Source organism: Balaenoptera borealis (assembly GCF_965194805.1).
Source record: "Balaenoptera borealis genome assembly, chromosome: 13".
NCBI lineage: Eukaryota > Metazoa > Chordata > Mammalia > Artiodactyla > Balaenopteridae > Balaenoptera > Balaenoptera borealis.
In genome coordinates this window covers 83,793,360-83,819,615 of record NC_138870.1, presented here as the reverse complement: position 1 = coordinate 83,819,615, position 26,256 = coordinate 83,793,360, and the positions used below count along the sequence as shown (strand labels likewise).

The 26,256-nt window shown below is 39.7% G+C and overlaps 1 protein-coding gene and 1 pseudogene across 18 annotated transcripts in view; both read left to right on the top strand.

Annotated features, from left to right (window-relative positions):
- The window catches only part of ANKS1B (ankyrin repeat and sterile alpha motif domain containing 1B), a 1,131,483-nt gene that overhangs the window by 837,864 nt on the left and 267,363 nt on the right, over positions 1-26,256 (top strand). The gene's annotated exons all lie outside the window — the stretch shown is intronic.
- LOC309608938 (AP-3 complex subunit sigma-2 pseudogene) overlaps positions 1-26,256 on the top strand; it is a 510,311-nt pseudogene that overhangs the window by 471,208 nt on the left and 12,847 nt on the right. The gene's annotated exons all lie outside the window — the stretch shown is intronic.

Here is a 26,256-nt window from a genome sequence, read left to right as displayed (position 1 = left end):
GAACTCACTATCTCACTAAAAGCCTCTGATTAATTTTGTTGTTAGTCTGAGTGGAAGCAACTGAAACTGTATTGCTTTTTAGTTGCATCAAGGAGATTTTAGTTTTCCACTGAGAACTCGACACTCATTTTATGGCTACTCTTAGCCATTTATTAAAGGGGGATCTTCCACAAATCAAACATGCTTCCAACTAAGTTGCTTTCTAGTCAATGATAAATATCTAATATCTCTATGTAACAGCTGAATAATATCGCTCCCCACTGAAGAATGAATACTTTGGATAGATAGCACATGAGTCACTCACTTAACTTGCATTAGCAGTAATCCCTCGTTGAAAAGAACAGATTCCAATGGAACTATATTATAAAAGGTTTTCATTGAAGCAAGGATCATTAAAACAAGACTATATGTCTCTCAAAATTCAAGTACTGAGGCTAATACTTAAAGTGTGGGCTTGGACCCACACTTTTCCCCAGTGCTATGTGTACCAGCAGCCTAGAGATGCCCGTTCAGTCACCGTGGTCAGGCCTGTGGATGACCGCAGCGACTGCAGGGCAGTGAGGCCGTAAGGCCCCGTGTTTAACGCCAAGGCTCAGGGCATTAAATCACTGCCCACAGGGCTAACCAGCCTTGAGCTGGGACAGAACAATGGCCTTTCCCACCCATACTAACTCTTTTTTGTTTGTTTGTTTTGTTTTTCAGTTCTAGAATTCCATTTGGTTCTTTTTTTTTTAACATCTTTATTGGAGTATAATTGCTTTACAATGTGTTAGTTTCTGCTTTATAACAAAGTGAATCAGCTATATGTATACATATATCCCCATATCCCCTCCCTCTTGCATCTCCCTCCCAGTTATTTGTAGTGAGGTGGATGGACCTAGAGTCTGTCCACCCATACTAACTTTTTTTCTTTTTTTTTGGCTGCGTTGGGTCTTTGTTGCTGTACACGGGCTTTCGCTAGTTGCAGCAAGCGGGGGCTACTTTTCATTGTGGTGCGCGGGATTCTCATTGAGGTGGCTTCTTTTGTTGCAGAACACAGGCTCTAGGTGAGCGGGCTTCAGTAGTTGTGGTGCACGGGCTCAGTAGTTGTGGCTCGTGGGCTCTAGAGCACAGGCTCAGTAGTTGTGGCTCACGGGCCTAGTTGCTCCGCGGCATGTGGGATCTTCCTGGACCAGGGCTCGAACCCGTGTCCCCTGCATTGGCAGGCGGATTCTTAACCACTGCGCCACCAGGGAAGCCCCACCCTTACTAACTCTTGAAGGTACTTTTGCTGTAATACAATCTGACTCCAATCTGGAGAGAAGTACCTGTCACAAGCATTATATCAGAATCGGAAAACATAGTCATTGTGTTTTAGACCTTGAGGCCAAATTCCTTGGGCCTGGAGTACAACATCTGCATCTAATACCAACCCAGTATATTTTCCTTAAAGTGAACTGATGGAATTTAAAGTTTGTGATGAATTTATGGGCAAGTTCACACTCTTGGGGAGGCTTTGCAAGTCATTTAACTCCATAAATATACTTATTATGGACAAACTATCTGTACCTTTAGACTTGGAAATCAGAGAACAAAATTTTTACACCCTTTAGATCTGCTACAGAGTAGTTCATTTGTTGGTTTAGGGCTGTTGGGTTTTAAAATGAGAGATAGGCACCATGTATACCTCCTGGCTGACGATGCTTTCGACTGGTCTCAAATTCAAGACTTTCACTTATCCCAACTAGTGAGGGAAAGTATCCAAATGTAAGATAATCTCATATATAATATATGGGCCCAGCAATTCTGTATTAAGTATGCATAATTTATTTTTTACAGCCAGGAAGGAATGTACGGTCACTTTGATTTAGAGCAAAGCCTTTTAGGACAAGTCCCATGCTGAACTTTTGTAATGAGTGGCTAGTTTTAAGGAAACCCAATGGCTCCAATAACTTCTATTCTATGTAGAGTGAAGAGAGAAGTGCAGGTGGAGGCTGTCTTTGATATAGAGGTCTGCTGAGGAGAACAGAGGACGAGAAGACTGACTGCTGATGTAATTACAAATTACTTCAGTCATTAAATCATATTGACTAAGCCTCCAATTTCATATGGTATTATTCTTGATATTAAACAACTAATAATACATTCACATTGAGTATAAATTTATTCAAAGTATTTTCATGAAGAAATGAAAACTACACAAAGTTGTGACTTGAAAAGTACAAATACATTTGAAATTGTAATCTTTCAAAAAGTCCCCAAAGATCTTTTTCTTGGTGGAGCACATTAATGCCTTTGAAAAACAAGGTTATTTGAATAACCTAATAAAGGTTTTAGTCACAAAGCTACCCAAAGTATAGGAATAGGGGAGAGTAGTGGAGATCTCATATCTTTTTTTTTTTAACATCTTTATTGGTGTATAATTGCTTTACAATGGTGTGTTAGTTTCTGCTTTATAACAAAGTGAATCAGCTGTACGTATACATATATACCCATATCCCCTCCCTCTTGCGTCTCCCTCCCACCCTCCCTATCCCACCCCTCTAGGTGGTCACAAAGCACCGAGCTGATCTCCCTGTGCTTTGCGGCTGCTTCCCACTAGCTATCTGTTTTACATTTGGTAGTGTATATATGTCAGTGCCACTCTCTCACTTCATCCCAGCTTACCCTTCCCCCTCCCCACGTCCTCAAGTCCATTCTCTATGTCTACATCTTTATTCCTGTCCTGCCCCTAGGTTCTTCAGAACCTTTTCTTTTTCTTTTTTTTAGATTCCATATATATGCGTTAGCATATGGTATTTGTTTTTCTCTTTCTGACTTACTTCACTCTGTATGACAGACTCTAGGTCCATCCACCTCACTACAAATAACTCAATTTCTTTTTTTTATGGCTGAGTAATATTCCACTGTATATATGTGCCACATCTTCTTTATCCATTCATCTGTCGATGGACACTTAGGTTGCTTCCATGTCCTGGCTATTGTAAATAGAGCTGCAATGAACATTGTGGTACATGACTCTTATTGAATTATGGTTTTCTGCAGATACATGTCCAGGAATGGGATTGTGGGGTCGTATGGTAGTTCTATTTTTAGTTTTTTAAGGAACCTCCATACTGTTCTCCATAGTGGCTGTATCAATTTACATTCCCACCAACAGTGCAAGAGGGTTCCCTTTTCTCCACACCCTCTCCAGCATTTGTTGTTTGTAGATTTTTTGATGATGGCCATTCTGACCGGTGTGAGTTGATACCTCTTTGTAGTTTTGATTTGCGTTTCTCTAATGATTAGTGATGTTGAGCATCCTTTCATGTGTTTGTTGGCAATCTGTGTATCTTCTTTGGAGAAATGTCTATTTATGTCTTCTGCCCATTTTTTGATTGAGTTGTTTGTTTTTTAGATATTGAGCTTCATGAGCTGCTTGTATATTTTGGAGATTAATCCTTTGTCCGTTGCTTCATCTGCAAATATTTTCTCCCATTCTGAGGGTTGTCTTTTCATCTTGTTTATGGTTTCCTTTGGTGTGCAAAAGCTTTTAAGTTTAATTAGGTCCCATTTGTTTATTTTTGTTTTTATTTCCATTTCTCTAGGAGGCGGGTCAAAAAGGGAGATCTCATATCTTAATAGCAGCATTGTCAGCAGTGGAGATCAAGCATAAACTTTTAAGACATAAGGTATTGCCAGTTTTACAGGCCCGTGTGGTCTAGACTTAGAAAATGAAGTCTTTGCCAATTATTGTTTCCTATATTCCCTAATCTATGCTTCATATTCAGAAGCTGACGTTTCATCAATAGCTCTGTTTTACCCCTGTGTCTGCCATGACCAATAATAACATATTTAACATTACTTTCACTTTTGTATTGATATTTTAGTGTTGTATGAATATTGAGAGAGATTGTCAGGCAAATGTTTCCCTCTGCAGATGCTAGCTGGGTGAATCTCTAGCCTGAATTATAGTCCTCTCCAAAGGCTTGTTAGAATTAAAAACTAGTTAGCAGTGCATAAGTACACGAATTTTTTTTTTTTTTTTTACTCAGAAGGTTACTCAGGCCTTCCATATGGTATTACCAAGTTTACACAACAGTTTTTAGTGCTACTGAAAAATCTCTACAGCTCTGCCAGGGGGAAATTTTAAATAAAAGGGCTACATATTTTCTGCATGAAGTAGGTATGGATAATTATAATCTCCATGAAATAATCCATTTCCTAAACAACAACAAAAACGTATTGCAATTATGAAAAGCAATGTTAATTTATTTTATCACTGTGTACCTACTAAGGGGATTTTGATTAGATGAAATAAATTTGAACACTGTCCAATTTATACATCTGTGAACATCAATGTAGAACACATTAGTAATTTCTTCCCATTAGTTTTACCATTCATTTTTTACCAAGGAAATAATTCTAGTCCAGGCTTATGATCTCCTACAATATTGATAATGATAAAAGTACCCAGTGAAGAACAAAATAAAGTTCAGTCTTCAGTGCATTCTTAAATCTCTGCTCATAAGTACAGGAATATCTTTAAAAATCCAACTCTGGCTGTTGGTTGTGTTTTAAATACCTTTGGGTAGAAACAAAGTAATTAAGGTAGCAATACCCATATGTGTCCCATGAAAATCATTTGGCCTTTTTTTTTTTTTTTAATATCTTTATTGGAGTATAATTGCTTTACAATGGTATGTTAGTTTCTGCTTTATAACAAAATGAATCAGTTATACATATACATATGTTCATATGACTATCTCTTCCCTCTTGCATCTCCCTCCCTCCCACCCTCCCTATCCCGCCCCTCTAGGTGGTCACAAAGCACAGAGCTGATCTCCCTGTGCTATGTGGCTGCTTCCCACTAGCTATCTATTTTACGTTTGATAGTGTATATATGTCCATGCCACAGACCTACTAGAGAATGGACTTGAGGATACGGGGAGGGGGAAGGGTAAGCTGGGACAAAGTGAGACAGTGGCATGGGCTTATTTTTATAACAGAAAATTGATGAGCAGATCATTTGCTTCTTGCCTAATAGCTGCTGAAACTATACTTATATCACTCTCTTGCTTAGGGCTGTCACATTTCTTTTTTGTTTTTTCTTTTGCAATGTTGTTGATTCCATTTCTACCTTCCCAGGGAAATTTTGTGATAATCTAATCACTTGGAGATATACTAAGAAATTTTCAAAGTTAACATTCTAATTTTATGTTAAATCTTCAATAGTGTGACTTTATTTGCTTTAAATACAGTAGAAATATAGTCCTATCAGCATCAAATTTAGACTCATTACTTGCTTTGATGTTTTTATTTCATGATCAGAATTATAAAGTCACACTTCTCTCTGCCCTACCCTCATTGCTATAACTGAAATTAAATTTACTCCCAGAAGTTTTTTTGCATTGTGTCTGTGAGTGTGTGTTTGTATATATGTGTATTGGATAAATGCAAATGAAAACTTATAATCCCAACCAAGAAGAATAATCACCAAATTCACAAATTGCAGGGGAGGAATGGGGAGAAGAATATTATAATTCCATTTCCAGACCAATTATTTTAAGTAAAAGGTTATGCTTTCACTATAGGACATTAATAAATGAGAAAAATATTCATATTTCCACACCAGGGAGGCTACATTAGTCAACACTTCAAATGTTAACAACTTTAATCAAAGCTGAAGGCTTTAACTAAATAACTGGATATGAGTGTAGAGCAAACTTTATATATGACCTATGAATTTAAGCATTTTATTTATACTCATAGACAGTACAGCTGGCTCTTCACAAGCCTTCGGGACAGCTAGACACCGCCTCTGGGCTTCAGACTTTTTCAGACACTATGTGTCAGGTAAAGCCCCTGGACTCTACCGCCCGCACTCGCTGCATCTAAATTGCAAGCTTGGACTTTATCGCAGGACTCTGCAGAGGCTTGCCTCACTTGGCCCAAGTTTTGGAAGAAGCACCCTTCTACGTTCCTCATATGAGATGAACAATCCTCTTCCAAATAAATACTCACTTTCAAGTGATTTTTAGCCCTTTCACATATGGCATGGAGATTGATGATGGGCTAAGGCTGGTATTATTGATTCCACTATCTTTCAGCATGTTTTGCGTATCTGCACCTATCATGCTGCTCTCAACTTTGGAGCATTGACCTAAACTGAGATAAAGTTACATCACAATAAAATGCACTTAAACACTAAAACTTCATTGGAAGGAATATAGCTTTTCTTTTGCATTTAAAGTGAATTTGCATTCTTACAGTGCCTTGGGGTTAATATTATTGAATAAGCACTGCTAAGTGTTGATACTGGAATTAGTAAACACACACACACACACACACACACACACACACACACACACAATGAAAGTAAACAAGGCATTTGGCCCTGAAGAGACAGTCTAGACACTCAGCAACAAATTAATTTCATGAATAACTGAAACCCTCTGATTATAGCTATTAATGACCCACCTCTGTGCAAAAAAGAAAATCATGTTCTGAGTATCTAGAAATTTCTACCTTAAAAAAGTTATTTTAGTAGACACCATTGTTTTTTCCCCACGCAGATTTCATTCACTCTTCTCCTGATTAAAATAGAAGCATTTCAAATTTCCTCTGAAGAAGCCACGTCCACCCTTCCACATTCCATTCCTGAACATACTACCCAGATCTAAGCCAAGCTCAGAATTCCAGCCTTTTCTCCCATTCCCACAGGCTACAAAGTATTCTTCATCAGGACCCTTATAGCATATGACAGGATTTTCTTCTTTTTAGAGACTGAATGTATATACCACATCTTCTTTAGCCATTCATCTGTTGATAGACGTTTAGGTTCCTTCTACTCCTTGGCCATTATGGATAATGCTGCAATGAACATCAGTGTACAAATATCTCCTTGAGATCCTATTTTCAATTCTTTTGGATATATACCTAAAAGTAGGATTGCTAGATCATATGGTAATCCTGTTTTTAAATATTTGAGGAACCTCTAAATTGCTTTCCCTGGTGGCTGCATCATGGTCATTATTTCTTAAAATGTTGTTTTCTGCCTGGCCTTCTCTCTCCTCTCCTTTGGAAACTTCAATCACATGTATATTAGGCCATTTAAAGTTGGGCCACAACCCACCAATACTCTACTTATTTTTTTTCATTATTTTTTCTCTCTGTGATTCATTTGGATAGTTTCTATTGCTGTGTCAAGTTCACTTATCTTTTCTTCTTGTGATACCTAATCTGCCATTATTAACATCCAGTGTACTTTTAATCTCAGAGATTATAGTTTTCATCTCCAGAAGTTAGACTTCAGTCTTTATTTTCCAGGTCTCTATTTAACATTCTCAATCTTTTCTCTAACTTGTTGAACATAAGGAATGTGGTTATAATAACTGTTTTAATGCCCTTGTCTTCTAACATCTGTGTCGGTTTGGGGTCAGTTTCAGTTGATTGATTCTTCTCCTCAGTGTTCTTGGCATGCCTGGTAACTTGTATTGCATGCCAGACGTTACAAATTTTACCTTGTTAGGTACTGGATATTTTTGTATTCCTATAAATATTCTTGAGCTCCATTATCAGACACAGAGAAGCTCCTTGGATATATTTTGATCCTTTCAGGTCTTACTTTTAAGATTTGTTAGGCAAAACCAGAGCATCAGTTAGCCTATGGCTTATACTTTGCACTACTGAGGCAAGATGCTTCTGAGTATTCTAACAATGCCCTGTGAATTTCCAGGTTTCCCAGTCTGAATAGTGCAGACTACTACCAACCCTGTTGGAGCTCTACTTACTACTTCCACTAATCTTTTCTGGCGTTTTTTTTAAATCTGGCCTCAGATAGTTTCCTCATATGCATGTGCTGATAAGCCCTCTGTCCTCTCTAGCACTCTATACAGAAAAGTCTAGCCACTTTAGTCTCCCTAGACTCTCACCTCCATCTTCTCAATTCAAAGAGTCTTCCAGACTCCCTGGCTTCTTCTTCCCTGCATAATGGCCTGAGAATTCTCTCCAGATGGTACACTAGGACAATTTTAGGGTTCACTCTGTTTCTCATCTCTCAGATATCAATTTCCTTCATTGCTTCATTCCAATGTCTTAAAAAGTAGTGTTTCATAGATTTTGTCTCCATTTTCAGTTTCAGGTGAAAGCAGGGGCATTGGGGAGGTGGGGGGGGGAGATAAATCCAATCCTTGTTAATCCAGAAGCCCCAGTCCATGCTACTTACATTAATCCCTGTAGGCTAGGGCCCCATACCTAAACAACTGAGTCAAAATCTTTGGTGGTGGAATCTGGGCATTGGGAGTTTTTTAAAAGCTCCCCAGGTGATTTTAATGTGTAGCCTGGGTTGAAAACCACTGCTGTAATCAGTGGGGAGCCATTAAAAGGATTTTAATCAGGAGAATGACATGATCAGAAGCAGTAGGCAGGGGCCAGAAGCCAACACACATAAGAAGGAAGGGCTGACTGTAAGGGAAGTAGGAGCTGAGTCAGCCGATTCTGCTCTACAGCTATTTCTAGCCATGAATGTATTAGGCATGACAGCAGTAAAACCTGTGTGCCTCCTTAGAACCTGAGGGTGTCCCTGAATTTGGAGTCCATAAATATAGAGTCAATTTCCATCATCATAACCCCGTGTATCTAGAAGAGGGCAAATTACAGTCAGTATTCAAGGGAGGCAAGGACAAATACAATACCTTTCAGAAATGCCTTTCAATAGTGGCTAAAATTGTTTCATTTTGACCCTTAAAAGGCCAAGCCTTGGTTATCTGAAAATGTTACTTACTGTTTATAAAGTAAATGGTAGGACAGACGGTGTGTGTCAGTGTTTCAAATGCACCCTCTCTTCTTTCATCTTTATTTTAGAATCAGGTCACTTGACTTTGAATCCTATATCTGCCGCTCAGTATGTGACCTTAAAAAAGTCACTTATCAACTCTTGGTCTCAGTTTCTCCTTTTTAAATAGAAGATAATAATATCTGCTCCGCTGGCTTCATAGGTTTCCTGTGAGACTTGAAATCACATGAGAGTTTTTATTATCCATCCCTTTCTCTTCTCTCCCTGTTCTATTTTTCTTTTGCCTCTATTTTTTTCTTCCTCTCTCCCCCAGATCCCTCTCCCAGCATTAGGCTGGGATCTGGCCAGCTCTCTTGGAGCATGCTTTCACAGCTTAGCTGCCATTTGCTTCTCGCTGTCAGTACTCACTCGTGTTAGAACACAGACAGCCGCCCTGTTTATTGTGCAGACTGTGGCCTCTAAAATCACTGCTCAACCTCTCTCTTCCACCACTCCCAACTCCAACCCCTTCCCTCTGCCTTAGCCTCTCAGCCTCCCAGCACTGCTTAGTGCTGCTCAGAATGTTTCCACTCCTAGAGTGGGTGAATGTGAGAGGAATGACTCTGAGCTTTGTGTAGAAGCTGCAGGATAAATCTGCAGAGAACCTGTCCCCTCCCCCCCCTTTTTTTTTCTGACTATGCTTAGGTATGGAATTGCTAGTGTCCTTTTTCCCCCAACTACATAGCATTGGTCCTTGACTCTCAGCCACCCAGTTCTATTTATTCTTGAAACAAACAACCTTGGGGCAGAGCAGTGTAGTGGCTCAGAGGTTAGGGATGTACTTATTCTCAGCCAATCATCCATAATCTTAAACCCTTCTAGAATCTGTTCCAAAGTTTCCGTTTGACAATCCATAAGAGTGGGCACTTCTGACTGTGTTTTGAAGTAGTTCAGTATCTCCTTTTGGTTGAAACTGCTCCATTTCCATATATAGTATCATTAATTATAATTAAGTCGGTTAATTTTTTATTCTGTATTTTGCTCAGATTTCTAATATGACATGAAGACTTTTGTTTCTTTAACTCTTTCCTGGAGATATTTAGGGCAGAGCCTCCTTGCTAAGGAGATTCATTTGCGTTGCAGTTAAATACCTGAGTACTGTAAACTGGCTCTGTGCTTTTTAGGAGCTTTGAGAGGGGGAATATTCTAATGAATTATTCTATAGTGTAGAAAATAAAAAAGGAAAAAGTCCTCTACAAAATGCAAATACAACACTTTTCATGCTATCCAGATGGAGAAATGCTTTGGGTCTTCCTTGGGAGAAGATCTGAGATCATACTGAAAAGATAAGCCTCTGCCTCCTGAGGTGAAAGGAAAGCCAAAGAGGTCTTTTTGTTAGAAGAAAACTATTTAGAATTTTGAAGCCTGACATACAAGCTGCCATGGAAGAGATTGACAATAAATATAAACACTCAGAGTAAATCATAAAGGTTAATTTATCACCAAAGTAAGTATACAAGATTAATGTTAGAATCTACCCATTATAATAATAATTCAAAGCCGGGGAGAAGAGAGATGAGATAGGTAATTTTGTAGGATTTATATCTGCTTTAAAGATGTTTAGGGTTGATTTAGAATTTAAGTTTAGGTATTTTAATAAAGAGATATATTATGTTAAATTGGCTCTCTGTGGTCTCAAATTTTTTTTGAACTCAAGCAAAGAGCTGTTAACTTGAACTTGAAAGCATGTAAATTCCTTACTGTACAGACCTTATATCTGGCACCCTGCCGCCACCTGGTGGCGGCATACCTAAAGTACAGGGCCAGTGACTAAATCTAAAAATTTCTTAAATGCAGAAACTAACTGCAAAACAGAAATTATTCAGTGCCAGTTTTATATCAATTCCTGTTTCTAATATTAGTATAATAAAACATGAACCAGAAGAGTTTTATTCTTGTAGGCATCAGTCAAACACCAAATTCAAGCACCATGTATGTAAAATTGTTTAACAAAATGGGAAAAACCCTCTACTGTGCATTCCACCAATTAAATTAGTTTGGGATAACAGTGCCCTTTTAAATATGTGTGTGTGTGTGTCTGTGTGTGTGAGTGTGTGTGTGTGTGTTGCATAAACATATATACATATTCTCTAGTAGAGTCTTTCTTAATTTTGCATTAATTGCTTAGGGGGGATAATTAGATTTCCTAAAACTTGAATAGGATCATTACCTTTTTTAAAATTCTACTTCATAGAAGCTGTGGGGAAAAAATGTAATAAGCATTTTACAGTCCTTATCCTCAAAAGAACTTCCAGACTAATGGAGAAGATAATCATTTACAATGACTGTAAGAAGAGTAGTATTTAGGGGAGCTAAGTATAAAAGTGGTCTTTGCATCCCAAATTGAAACACAGGGTCTCTTCCTGATTAGGTGGGGGAGGTGGGCAGGAGAAAACGTGAGGTGGAGGAACCAGTAGAGTAAAAAGCAAGCAGCAGTGGTAAAAGCACAGGGTCTAAAAAGAGACTTCCAGGCTTTGACTCCCAACTATTTCTTATCATTTTACCACCTTGGGCAAGTCACTTAACTTTCTCTAAGCTTAAATTTCCTTGCATCTAAATTTTGTGTAATAACATTATCTATCTTCTAGATAATAGTGTTGTCAGGATTAGATAAAATAATGTAGTAAAGCATTTTGCATAATGCTTTGCAAGTAGAAAGCACTCAATTTTTGTTGAATGGAGGCCAAATGGAGGGGCAGCTTCCAAGTGCCTAAGATTTATGGGAAGCATTATCCATTATCCATTGCCACAGCAATGCTGTGCAACAAACAGTGCATAATACATGCCTTGGCTGCAAGTCAGATGAAAAATTAAGACCATTAGTTCGATCAGTCCACCACAAAAGAGGAGTTTTGATTAAAGAAAAGAAGAAAGAATTTTAGAATTCTGGATGGTCTTATTGTTTCTAAGCCTCCAATCAGAATATGTGAAATCAAAACCATCTCAGAAAATCTGAAATGACTAGTGGGCCCACAGAGGAAAAAAAAGATTTGAATAGGGCTTAAATGTATGGAGAATTTGTGGACAACCAACATTCAACAACTAGAGTATAATAACTTAGATGATAAACACACTATGATAATGGATTTGCTAGAGCTATAAAAAGCTGAAAATTGTTGAATTAATGACCATCAAGCAAAATTATTTTAGAAAATTAAATACTGAAGTATTCGTCTAATGGAGAATCATTTTCTTGCCTTGCTCAGACACTTGTTGCACACTGACCCTTTGTTCAAAGTGGGAATGCAACAAATACTTTTTTAATTGAATGTGGTTCCTTAGGTAGCTGACGCCTCTAGACAGTCACAGGGAATAACAGCAACAATAGCAACAATAGGAGTTTTTGTACCTCTATCTTCCCCTTCATTAAAAGTCAGTCTTGCTCAAGATTTTGTCTTTAGATCTCCTTTCCCCAGTGCTATGCTCTTGGACGGTATCACCTATGAAAAGCTTCAGTTGGCACCTTCAAGTATTGATAGATGGCTGCCAAGTACACGTCTGCGGCTTTATTCTAGAGGCCCAGGTTTTCGGTTCACACAACCTCTCAGGTTTATGATCCGCCTTCTCGCTCTCAGTGGAGAAGAGGCGCTGTGGAGTCATGGAGGAGACTGTGGGCTCTGGTGCTAAACTGCTAGGATTTGCATCCTGGCTCTGCCTGTATTATCATGATTGTTAACCACTATGAACTCCATCTGGGTATGGATGTGTTTTGTTCACTCCTGTATCCCCAGCTCCTAGAACAGTGCCTCACACACAGTAGGTGGCAAATAAGTATTTGCTGACTGACCTAAGGATGCTTATGTGTAAAGCAATGTGCTTAAAATGTATTGAGATATTTCATCTCACCTTAATGCTATCAGATGCTCACTGTTGCCAACCCCATTTTACAGGTTGCAATGGATTGAATGTTTGTGCCCCCCCAAATACATATCTTGAACCCTTAATCCCAATGTGATGGTATTTGTAGGCAGGTCCTTTGGGAGGTAATTAGATGGTGAGGGCAGTGTCCTCATGAATGGGATTAGGGTCCTAATAAGAAGAAACCAGAGAACTAGCTTGCTGTCTCCATCGTGTGAGGGCACAGCAAGAAGCCAGCCATCTGCATCCCAGAAGAGGACCCTTACCAGAACCCGACCACGCTGTGCCCTGATCTCAGCCATCCAGCCTCCAGAACTGCACGAAATTAATTTCTGTTGTTTATGCCACCCGGTTTATGGTAATTTGTTATAGTAGCCTGAGCTGACTAAAACACAGATGAAGTGCTGTCGGAAAAGAACTGGTTGAGTTTCGTTGAAAAAAGCCACCGGTCCTTCCTATTTCACATTCACAAGTGTCCTGTACCCTGAAAGGAGTTAGACGAGGCTGGTCTTGAAACAGAGACATATCTAACAACAGAATGTGCACCCACAATCTTTTCTCTCATGTTCTCAGCCTTACAGAGAAATTTTCCAGCAGTGTTAGCCACGGTGGCTGCCTGAGGCAGCTTCGTTTCTTCCTCGTGGCAGCCGCTGGGGAACACATGTGGCTCAAGATGAACAGGAGTGCGGTTTCTTTTTTTTTAAATAAATTTATTTATTTATTTATTTTTACTTATTATTTTTGGCTGTGTTGGGTCTTCGTTGCTGTGCGCAGGCTTTCTCTAGTTGCAGCGAGTGGGGGCTACTCTTCGTTGCGGTGCGCGGGCTTCTCATTGCAGTGGCTTCTCTTGTTGTGGAGCATGGGCTTTAGGCACACGGGCTTCAGTAGTTGCGGCATGCGGCTCAGTAGTTGTGGCTCGCAGACTCTAGACCACAGGCTCAGTACTTGCGACACACGGGCTTAGTTGCTCTGAGGCATGTGGGATCTTCCTGGACCAGGGCTTGAACCCGTGTCCCCTGCATTGGCAGGCAGATTCTTAACCACTGCGCCACCAGGGAAGCCTTCGACTACATCTTTAAGACGGTATTCTTGAGTAGAAATAGGAGAATGACTATGAACTCTAAAAAAAGTCGGTACAGGCTTTACACACAATGATTGACAACCTGCCCGCGGCAGGGCTGTGAATTCTTTCATGGCTTTCCACCTGACTCTCTTCCCTGTCTGCCTGCTCGCACTGATCTGAGAACACCTTAAAGGAGAAAACCTCAGGGCCACAAGTCCTGACTTTTCAAAATCAGACATTAAGACATAGTGACCTTCTTAAATAGAATTTTAAGTAATTGCCTTAGCATCTTATTTTTCATTAAGACCATTTACTTCACGATCATCTCTCTGTGCTTCATATTTATCTAAGTACTTAGATGCTTTTGACTAAATCCAGCTCAGTAACCAAGGGGATCAGGTTGCCCTAAGAACCTTTTGTTCAGTCTGCCACAGGTGTGAGGCACATGGTGTGTTATAAGTTTTCAAGTGGCCAGACCTGTGGCAGTGTGTACGTGGCCTGCAAGACATTCTGAAGGTAATGGGGTAATGGGTTCTGGTAGTTACACAGCCCTAGTCGTCTCGAGACAGAAACATCTGCTCTGCTCCACTGTATTTCATGGAATCTAAAATGCCATCTATTATACGATGCACCATTATTTTATGCATACTTAAGAAAGAAAAAATACTGCAAATTAAATTATGACACAGTGCCTTATGGTGATTCTGTCCAAGATATAAACCCATTACAACAGCCTTGCACGGCTTTGCAATCTCTTTCATTTAGAGGGCTTTGTCAGTTTCTCCTGGTTTTGCTGAGTTCTTTGGCATGTAATATGTAATTTTTTCCACGTAGCACAGTAACAAGGCATAATATGATGTCGTGTGTTTATGGACATCTTCCTTTCTTCAGTCCCGTACCTCACATGGTTGCTGCTTTTAAAGAAAATATGTAATTGCAATCTCTTCTCCAATGAAGGTATTTGCTTCACAAATATCAAATTACCCTCTTTCTTTTTTTATTTTTACCTAAGTACCAAGTAACTGTTCATATTAATACCAAGATGTAGTGTAATCTTTTTTTTTTTTTGAAGTACTTTGGATTTAGTGATAACGGTGTGCTCTTTTTTTTTTCTTTTTTTTTAAACCTTCCTTTTTTTTTTTTTTTTTTTTGATTTATTTTTGGCTGTGTTGGGTCTTCGTTTCTGTGCGAGGGCTTTCTCCAGTTGCGGCGAGCGGGGGCCACTCTTCATCACGGTGCACGGGCCTCTCACTGTCGCAGCCTCTCTTGTTGCGGAGCACAGGCTCCAGACGCACAGGCTCAGTAGTTGTGGCTCACGGGCCTAGTTGCTCGGCGGCATGTGGGATCTTCCCAGACCAGGGCTCGAACCCGTGTCCCCTGCACTGGCAGGCAGATTCTCAACCACTGCGCCACCAGGGAAGCCCCTGTAGTGTAATCTTTTTAAACACAGTTAAAATGCTAATGATACTCACCACGTGTAGGATCAACAATGCCCGTGGACTTTACTGACAACATGAACGGCCATGACCAAGTGTGTGTGCACAGGCGATGACAGTCATGTCACAGCAATTGTGAGGCACCGTTGATTGTAAGATGCATTACCAGTTCAGAGATGGTAAAATGAGGGAAAAGTGTGTGTCTTGAAATCAGTGTAACACCGTACGGCATTGTGGGAAGGGTGCACAAATGAATAAAAGAATTTAGGTCTTGAGTTAATATTTCCCTTTTGCTTAGGGAAAAAAAACCTCCCATTCTGTTTTCATTTCCGTAGATATAAGATGATACCATGTTCATATGCCAAGAGAGATCTCAGATCTGTCAGGATGTGGCAGTATAAATAAAGTCCCTTCAGAAATCTGCCTTTTTCAGTCATAGTAGTTGGCAGGGGTTGACATCACTGACTTACGCTGCTGCAGTCCGTCATGTCTCTCCTGCTTGAAAATCATTGTGCACATAGTGAAACTATCAAAACAACCCCCAGGGAATGGAGGTGCAGGGCCTGAGTGATTGGAATACTAAAAACAAGGCAACTGCAAAGCTAGCATCATTATAGCTGGGAGGATAGGATGGCTGCTGTCAGAACTGACAGGCTATCTGCGCCAGGGCAGCTCTGAGCAGCTTACCCAGGGGGACCTCGGTCCCTTTCCAGCCAGAGCAGAAAGACCTGCAACCTGATCTTTCCAGAAGCCCAGCTACTTGCTCTTCATCAAACCCACTTGCCTTTTCCACCTCTTTCTGACATGTCCTTGCTCTGATTCCAGACTGGATATCATCTGATTCTTTGCAAACTCCAAATGTGTTCCCACCTCAGGGCCAATACAGTAGCTGTTCCTGTACTTAGTGTACATCTTTCTTCTTCTTCCACATCATCTCAGCTCACTCATCATCTCCTAGGGTGGCCTTCGACCACCCAAACTAAAGTAGTATCTCCCCATCCTCCATCAGTTTCCATCACATTACCCAGAATGTATGTATGTTTGTTTGTTTTTATAACCCTGAAATATCCTCATTTACCTGTCTACTTGCTAATGGCCCATTTCCCTCACTAGAGTGTATGTTCACTCCTGCATCCCCAACATGTGGAACATATAGAAGATGCTCAATAAATATTTGATCAATGTACAAGTGATCAATTTGACTCCTATCTCATCAGTAGTTTTTAAGTATTTGACTTACTATCTTATTCTCCTCCAGCTCCCCTCCTTCTTCTTATCTGTCTTGCATCAACATGACCTCAGATGTAAGTGACTCTATGACTCCTTAGATTACGTTGTCCAATTCTCTTTTTCTGAAAGCTGACTCACAGCTGTAGACTCCAGATCTACTCTGGTCTCTACCCTGAGCCTCTCATGTGCAGGGTCTTCCCTACCAACCTCTTCTTCTCTCTTCCTGTTGCTTCTTTGTGTGACTGCAGAGCTCTGGGTGGCCTGTACTGATGTGTCTGTGAATGTCAGACAGACACAGCAACAGCAGCAGTGATTAGGGTGTGCACTGACGAAGCAGCGGCTCATGGGCTGCCAGACCCTGCCCCCACCCATCCCCACTGTCATTACCTTTCATACCTGCCCACATTGAGTCAACACCCCAAGGTTCTTCCCAAGCAGCTGGAAGCTGGGGGAATTTCCAGTCCTTAGCACTTCCCTAGGGCATACACAACTTTATTGCTGAAGCTTTTGTAACTAATAGAAATCACTACTAGTACTGATTTTTTTAAAGCATATATTGATGTCTACTTTGTGGAAGGGGGATCTAAGATACATTAGAAGCTGCTGACTTTGTAGAGGTTCTCTCTGATGATGTCAAGCATAGGAATCTTTTTTTGCTCTGATTCTTACTAGCAGCGGTGTGTGTGCTCAGGAAAGTTAAGCAATAGTGATACAAGTTACTTTTTTAATTGATTTGAGTTTTGCAGACTAACCAGGCGAGAAGTTCCCTACAGACATTGGGCTCCACCACTCTGGGGTGTAAATGGCACATTACGCTTAGAATATTATACACCAAGACGACCTAACTATAAACCTGCAGATAAGAAACAAGTCCTATATATCCCTATATTTCCCACAAAGATTTACACATTAGAAAGTGCATAATCATTACTTGGTTGAATAAATGAATGGTATTGAAGAAGACAACGATTAATAAGAATCCAGGTCAGCTTTTAATCTTCTCTACGCATAAGAATCACTTTGGGGGCTTTAAAAAACTATGGATACCCAGGCCCATCCCCAGATATATGTATTCAACTGGTTGTAGTGGGGCCTACACGTATATTTTTTAAAGGTCCCTGTGTGATTATAATGTATGAGCAGGGTTAAAAACCATTGGTCTAGATAGAAAGTAATTCATGCCCTAAAAATAATAATAACTCAGTCTGTGTTAAAGATTAAGGTTAATAAATCGCAAGAAATGTTTTGCCTAGGTGATATTAAATGTGGTAAATATTTCACTGCCATGATGTACTTACCTGTCTTAAGTCATCTATTTTTTACTTTACCATGAGAAATAAAGACTAGAACATAATAAGAAAAATAATTCTTTAAAATATGAAATCTAACACATATTTCAACAAACAACCTTAAATTCTGATCCAATATAAGACTTAAATCATAAACATTTCTTCACATGGGTTAAAAAAAATTCAAAGTTAATGAGATCCAACAAAGAAAAAGAATAGAATAATAGTTCTAGCACAGGAAGGAAGATCACTGTAATAGGATGAATGGTGGCCTTCAAAAGATGTGTTCACCTGGTTCCTGTGAATGTGACCTTATTTGGAAAGAGAGTCTTTGTGGATGTAATTAAAGGACTCAAGACAAGATCACCCTGGATTATCTGGGTGGGCCCTAAATCAAATGTGTCCTTATAAGAAGAAGCAGAGACACAGACAAAAGAACAAATACAGAGGAGAAGGTCATGTGAAGATGAGAAGGAGATTGGAGTGATGCTGCCACAAGACAAGGAACACCTGGAGCCACCGAAATCTGGAAGAGAGAAGAAAGGATTCTCTCCGAGAGCCTTCTAAGGGAGGATGGCCCTGCTGACACCTTGATTTCGGACTTCTGGTCTCCAGAGATGTGAGATAATAAGTTTCTGTTTTAAATCTTTCAGTTTGTGGTAATTTGCACGGCAGCTTTAGGAAATGAATACAATATTTTTGAAATAGTAGCTACGATATCAATTTTAAATGTTATGACCCAGAATTTGTTAAAGGAACCACACGTTGCAGTAGAACATATGCTACTTGGAGGCTGTCCTCGGTCAGCTGTAAATCATGATCCCTGTGACAGATGGTGTATGGCCTCTTCCCCCCACCGCATCGTTAGGTTTAAGTAGAAATGTGGGCTTTAAAGGAATGGGAGCCAGATGCAGGAGAAGGGCAGGCCTGACTGCGGGCATAAAGAGAATATTTAGGATTAAATTTGGTAAGGATTAACCGTGTTTCAGCTTTTGAATGATACCATAGGTAACCAAGCTCAGTTTCATTCTCAGGGCAATGTTCCTACCTGTGGCTTGAATCAGTCAGGAATGACACTGACTAGTAGTGGTTTAAACAATACTGACATGTATGGGCTGGACAACACAAGGCCTGGAAGTAGGTACTTGCTAATGATGTCAACTAGGACCAAGGCCTTTCTGTCTTTTTGCTTTGCTTTCCTTAGTACGATGGTGCTTTGCCCTCATGCTTCTATTTTTTTTCACCTCAAAATTGCAAGGTGGCTACAGCAGGTCCAGGCATCATCCCAGCGTGCACAGATGGAGAAATGGGAAAGGGAGCAAGGATAGAGATGTGTGTTTCTTTCACCAGGAAATCAAAAACTTGTCCAGAAACCTTCTATCAGACTCAGGTTTACACCTCAATGGCCAGACTGTGTCTGTGTCACTGCCCAACTTCAAGGAGACTGAAAAAGTGTCTTAGTTCTTTCCAACATTTGTAAGACAAAGCAGGCAAAGAAGAGGAAATTGGAACAGATTTTTCATCAAGTGGTAATGTCTGCCACAGAGCTATAGAAACCATTCTCAGAAAACAGCGGGTCTTCTGGAAAAGCCTCATATTATTTATCAGTTATATGCAATTGAATGAAAAATCCTCAAATCCTGAATTCCTGGGTATATGATGTAGAACTGAAGAGGAAAATGTCCATTTCTTTAACCAATTTGACTTGGAATATTTCTAGAAGATATAGAATGATTTTCAAACTTTCTCTATAACCCCATCAAACTTATAATTATCCAAATCTTCTATCTATGTAGGGACTGTTAGGCATTTTAGATTAAGAGCACCAGATAAAGAGTAAAATCTTGAAATTCCTTTTGAAAGTCAAAACAGAAGAGAAGTGAAAAACAAGGAACACTCTACTTTGTGGCTGTTATTGTTCGTCTCTGTTCTACTGATTTTTGTTCTTGGCCCTTCTTGCAGATATACGGGTAATCTAGGGTAAAGGGATACAGAAAGAGGCAAGCTAGAAAGTTGGAGAGAGATGTTTATTTTCAGTACATTGTGGCCTCAAAATGGCCCTTCTTTGCCTCTGTCTAACTCTTAGTCAGTGGGAGCTGGTGGAGGGGAGAGGGATTGATTGGTTCACTTCAGTAGTCATTTACCATCTACCTACTGTGTGACAAGCACTGTGCGAGGTTCTGGAGAGACGCTGGCGAGTAAGACTCATTTCAAAGTTCTTACCTTTGAAGAGCTCACATTCTGGAGGGGAGATGAGAAAGTACAGTACAGAAAGCACAATACAGTGCAATAGGTGCTGTGTTCAGGGTGTACATAGGAACACGTATATCGTGGACCTTAAAACAAGACTAAGGCAGGGGGCAGGGGTCGGAAACATCATCCTTGAGGAGGTATCCAGTACAAGAAGAGGGAAAGAGGGTTCTGCTTGGTTGGGAGGTAGCTGCAGCTGGATTGGACGCTGAGATCAGAATTTAACTCCTTTCTCAGAGGCTGGGAGAGGGAAAAGATCTGGGAAAAGGCACCGGGGTAGATGGGGGAGAAAGGGAGGGCAGTGGGCTGTTGATCCCATGCACAACTACAAGGACCCAGAAATGGAACGTCAGAGGCAGGATATGCAGAAGCACCAGCTGCCCCCACTGTCACCAAGAGGGGGTGAGCAGGAGGTCGCCTGACTGGTGACCGCAGCCATGGAAGTGACATGGTGGACTTTGGAGTGTGCCCAGGCTGACAGCCAGTCACTCGTCCTCCCAAAACAGAGTGAGTCAGGAATTGTGAGACCCAGGGGAAAAGCCCTTCCTTTTGAGCCTGAGGGAAGAAAATGTAAGGGCTGGGATCAACTTACAGTTCCCTAACTGTTGATGCCAGTGTCTAGGATAAATTCCTGTTACTTTCCGGAAGCATTTTCATAATGCTTTATAGTTGATAAACCTTTCACATATCTCAGATGGTTGTTTAATCATAACAGTCCAGTGAGATGGGTATTACCATTCCCATTTTACTACAGAGGAAGGGAAACTGCAGGGGACACCAAGGAACCCATGCATATTCACACATTTAAAATATGGTCTAAACTCAACATGAGCCAGAGCTCAAGCCCAGGTCTCTCCGAATACAAATGTCTTTCCATAGAGACCCCAGGGTCCCTATAGTTAATTCTTTTTTCAACTTAGCTACATGGTGTTTAAAACTGCCTTCTCCCAGAACTTCTGTTAGACATAAATGCACCTCACACTTCTGGGTTTCTTGCCAAAGATTGGAAGAATATCCTTCTTATGCATTGCTGGGTTTCTGTTGAAAAGCCTTCCTCTGCTCCATGTTTTCTTAATCTACCACTGTAGATGATAATTGCCTTCCCCACCACTTACCCTGACATGTCCTTCACTGTAGATTTTGTTGGTGGAGTGCCTGGGGAGAAAGGGAAGTGGATTCCAAAGCACACGCAATTTGCCTTCCTACCTAGGCAACCTCATGAAGCTGCCACCCAACACCGGTGGTCCTGGCAACTTCCTCTGCATGATCACCACCCCCCTCTTTTCCTTGGGGATCAAGTGGGCAGTAATGCCCTTCTCCAATGGAAACAAAGTTGAGTACCTTATTTAATATACAGCTATGGCTCAAAATGGGAGCAAATGAAAAGGTAGTTTTACTGGCTATTTTCTCTGTCAGAGACGGATCTCTGTCTTGTACAATCTGTACCTTGCTGGGGAAATGGGACTTTACTCTTCCAATTTGGAAAATCCCACCCCAGAAGAGAAGCAGCGTGAATCAGTACACAGCAGCCTACTTTCATGTCATCTTAAATATAATTACCTACCATTGGTTAAGCCAGCAAAATACTTAATTTCTTTTTTATTAAAAAATAATTATGCATATTTGCAAGTAGACAGTTTATTAAGCATGGGCAATAACTGTGACTCCCAGTTTGGGTTTTCTCTATTTCTTTACATTGTTTTCTGTCTGCTGTATGAAAATTTTTGTTTCAGTGAACTTGGCTGCAATCACAGGCACTCACAGTACCTTTTGAAGATAGAATATCATTTAGTGTTCGTTAAAAGAGTTATATAAAAGTCCCACCCCTGAATCTCTTCTAATTGTTCTTTCTTTAAAAAACAATTGAAGTTCACATTGAAACAAGTGTATAACATACAAGAGTAGCTGTCCTGACCATGAAAAGGGAGCCTTTTACCTATTTCTGAGCTGCCTTGCATAATGAGCAATTTGGAGAATATAAGTAAATTTTTGTACATTATTTAAATTCTCTTTTCCTTTTGTACAGATATGGCTATTGTCTTCCTCATCCAAAGATTCTTTTTATTGCAGTAAAATAACCTTCATAGGTGACGATATTCTGAAATTCAACAAGGAAATAATTCAGTAGGAGAAGGCTTATAATTTCCAATTTAGTGACAAACTTTTCTCTCAAACCTTTGGACTCATCATCTCCCTGACATCTAGATCCATAAACAGTATAAGACCCAGAGGATGTCTCAGGAGTTTTATAACAGAAGCTAAATGGGAATCATACATACGTACATTTCTTTAATTTTATTTTTTTATTTTTTATACAGCAGGTTCTTATTAGTTATCTATTTTATACATATTAGTGTATAAATGTCAATCCCAATCTCCCAATTCATCCCATCACCACTACCCCTCCGGCACTTTCCTCCCTTGGTGTCCATACGTTTGTTCTCTACATCTGTGACTCTATTTCTGCCTTGCAAACCGGTTCATCTGTACCATTTTTCTAGATTCCACATATATGTGTTAATATACGATATTTGTTTTTCTCTTTCTGACTTACTTCACTCTGTATGATAGTCTCTAGATCCATCCACATCTCTACAAATGACCCAATTTCATTCCTTTTTATGGCTGAGTAATATTCCGTTGTATATATGTACCACAACTTCTTTGTCCATTCGTCTGTCAATGGAGTTTTTGACTTTCATTCTTTCGAATTTCTCATTTCAGATGTTCAATTTTTCATAATCAGAAGTTCCATTCCAGTTTTTTTTAAAGGCAAGGGACACGTGTTAACTTTGTTTGTTTATTTATTTATTTAAATTGGCCTTGCTGATTGCAGAATCGTAGCTCCCCAACCAGGGGGTGGATCAAACCCAGGCTCCCGGCAGTAGAATCGCAGAGTCCTAACCACTGGAGTGCCAGGGAATTCCCCAGGTCTTTTTTTTTTTTTTTAACATCTTTATTGGAGTATAATTGCTTTACATTGTTGTGTTAGTTGCTGCTGTATAACAAAGTGAATCAGCTATACGTATACATATATCCCCATATCCCCTCCTTCTTGCGTCTCTCTCCCGCCCTCCCTATCTCACCACTCTAGGGGGTCACAAAGCACCGAGCTGATCTCCCTGTGCTATGCGGCTACTTCCCACTAGCTATCTGTTTCACATTTGGTAGTGTATATATGTCAATGCCACTCTGCCACTTCGTCCCAGCTTACCCTTGCCCCTCCCAAAATCCTCAAGTCCATACTCTACATCTACGTCTTTATTCCTGTCCTGCCCCTAGGTTCTTCAGACCTTTTTTTTTTTTTTAGATTCCATATATATGTGTTAGCATACGGTATTTGTTTTTCTCTTTTTGACTTACTTCACTCTGTATGACTGTCTCTAGGTCCATCCACCTCACTACAAATAACTCAATTTCGTTTCTGTTTATGGCTGAGTAACGTTCCATTGTATATATGTGCCACATCTTCTTTATCCATTCATCTGTCGATGGACACTTAGGTTGCTTCTATGTCCTGGCCATTGTAAATAGTGCTGTGATGAACATTGTGGTACATGACTCTTTGAATTCTGGATTTTTTCAGGGTATATGCCCACTAGTGGGATTGCTGGGTCGTATGGTAGTACTATTTTTAGTTTTTTAAAGAACCTCCATACTGTCTCCGTAGTGGCTGTATAAATTTACATTCTCACCAACAGTGCAAGAGGATTCCCTTTTCTCAACACCCTCTCCAGCATTTATTGTTTGTAGATTTTTTGATGATGGCCGTTCTGACCGGTGTGAGATGATATCTCATTGTAGTTTTGATTTGCATTTCTCTAATGATTAGAGACGTTGAGCATCCTTTCATATATTTGTTGGCAATCTGTATATCTTCTTTGGAGAAATGTCTATTTAGGTCTTCTACCCATTTTTGGATTCGGTTGTTTGTTTTTCTGATATTGAGCTGCATGAGCTGCTTGTGTATTTTGGAGATTAATCCTTCGTCAGTTGCTTCGTTGGCAAATATTTTCTCCCATTCTAAGGGTTGTCTTTTGGTCTTGTTTATGGTTTCCTTTGATGTGCAAAAGCTTTTAAGTTTCATTAGGTCCCATTTGTTTATTTTTGTTTTTATTTCCATTTCTCCAGGAGGTGGGTCAAAAAGGATCTTGCTGTGATGTATGTCATAGAGTGTTCTGCCTATGTTTTCCTCTAAGAGTTTTATAGTGTCTGGCCTTAAATTTAGGTCTTTAATCCATTTTGAGTTTATTTTTGTGTATGGTGTTAGGGAGTGTTCTAATATCATTCTCTTACATGTAGCTGTCCAGTTTTCCCAGCACCACTTATTGAAGAGGCTCTCTTTTCTCCATTGTATATCCTTGCCTCCTTTATCAAATATAAGGTGTCCATATGTGCATGGGCTTATCTCTGGGCTTTCTATCCTGTTCCATTGATCTATATTTCTGTTTTTGTGCCAGTACCATACTGTCTTGATTACTGTAGCTTTGTAGTATAGTCTGAAGTCAGGGAGCCTGATTCCTCCAACTCTGTTTTTCCTTCTCAAGATTGCTTTGGCTATTCAGGGTCTTTTGTGTTTCCAGACAAATTGTGAAATGTTTTGTTCTAGTTCTGTGGAAAATGCCAGTGGTAGTTTGATAGGGATTGCATTGAATCTGTATATTGCTTTAGGTAGTATAGTCATTTTCACAACATTGATTCTTCCAATCCAGGAACATGGTATATCTCTCCATCTGTTTGTATCATCTTTAATTTCTTTCATCAGTGTCTTATAGTTTTCTGCATACAGATCTTTTGTCTCCTTTGCTAGGTTTATTCCTAGGTATTTTGTTCATTTTCTTGCAATGGTAAATGGGAGTGTTTCCTTAATTTCTCTTTCAGATTTTTCATCATTAGTATATAAGAATGCAAGAGATTTCTGTGCATTAATTTTGTATCCTGCTACTTTACCAAATTCATTGATTAGCTCTAGCAGTTTTCTGGTAGCATCTTTAGGATTCTCTATGTAGAGTATCATGTCATCTGCAAACAGTGACAGCTTTACTTCTTCTTTTCTGATTTGGATTCCTTTTATTTCTTTTTCTTCTCTGATTGCTGTGGCTAAAACTTCCAAAACTCTGTTGAATAATAGTGGTGAGAGTGGGCAACCTTGTCTTTTTCCTGATGTTAGTGGAAATGGTTTCAGTTTTTCACCATTGAGGACGATGTTGGCTGTGGGTTTGTCATATATGGCCTTTATTATGTTGACGTAAGTTCCCTCTATGCCTACTTTCTGGAGGTTTTTTATCATACATCGGTGCTGAATTTTGTCAAAAGCTTTTTCTGCATCTATTGAGATGATCATATGGTTTTTCTCCTTCAATTTGTTATTATGGTGTATCACATTGATTGATTTGCATATATTGAAGAAGCCTTGCATTCCTGGGATACCCCACTTGATCATGGTGTATGATCCTTTTAATGTGCTGCTGGATTCTGTGTGCTAGTATTTTGCTGAGGATTTTTGCATCTATGTTCATCAGTGATACTGGCCTATATTGTGTTACTGTCGATTTCCCCTTTTACGGCTGTTAGCATTTGCCTTAGGTATTGAGGTGCTCCTATGTTGGGTGCATAAATATTTACAATTGTTACGTCTTCTTCTTGGATAGATCCCTTGATCATTATGTAGTGTCCTTCTTTTTCTCTTGTAATAGTCTTTATTTTAAAGTCTATTTTGTCTGGTATGAGAATTGCTACTCCAGCTTTCTTTTGATTTCCATTTGCATGGAATATGTTTTTCCATCCCCTCACTTTCAGTCTGTATGTGTCCATGGGTCTGAAGTGGGTCTCTTGTAGACAGCATATATACGGGTCTTGTTTTTGTATGCATTCAGCCAGTCTATGTCTTTTGGTGGGAGCATATGATCCATTTACATTTAAGGTAATTATCGATATGTATGTTCCTATTTCCATTTTCTTAATTGTCTTGGGTTTGTTATTGTAGGTCTTTTCCTTCTCTTGTGTTTCCTGCCTAGAGAAGTTCCTTTAGCGTTTGTTGTAAAGCTGGTTTGGTGGTGCTGAATTCTCTTAGCTTTTGCTTGTCTGTAAAGGTTTTAATATCTCCATCGAATCTGAATGAGATCCTCGCTGGGTAGAGTAATCTTGGTTGTAGGTTTTACCCTTTCATCACTTTAAATATGTCCTGCCACTCCCTTCCAGCTTGCAGAGTTTCTGCTGAAAGATCAGCTGTTAACCTTATGGGGATTCCCTTGTATGTTATTTGTTGCTTTTCCCTTGATGTTTTTAATATTTTTTCTTTGTAGCTAATTTTTGATAGTTTGATTAATATGT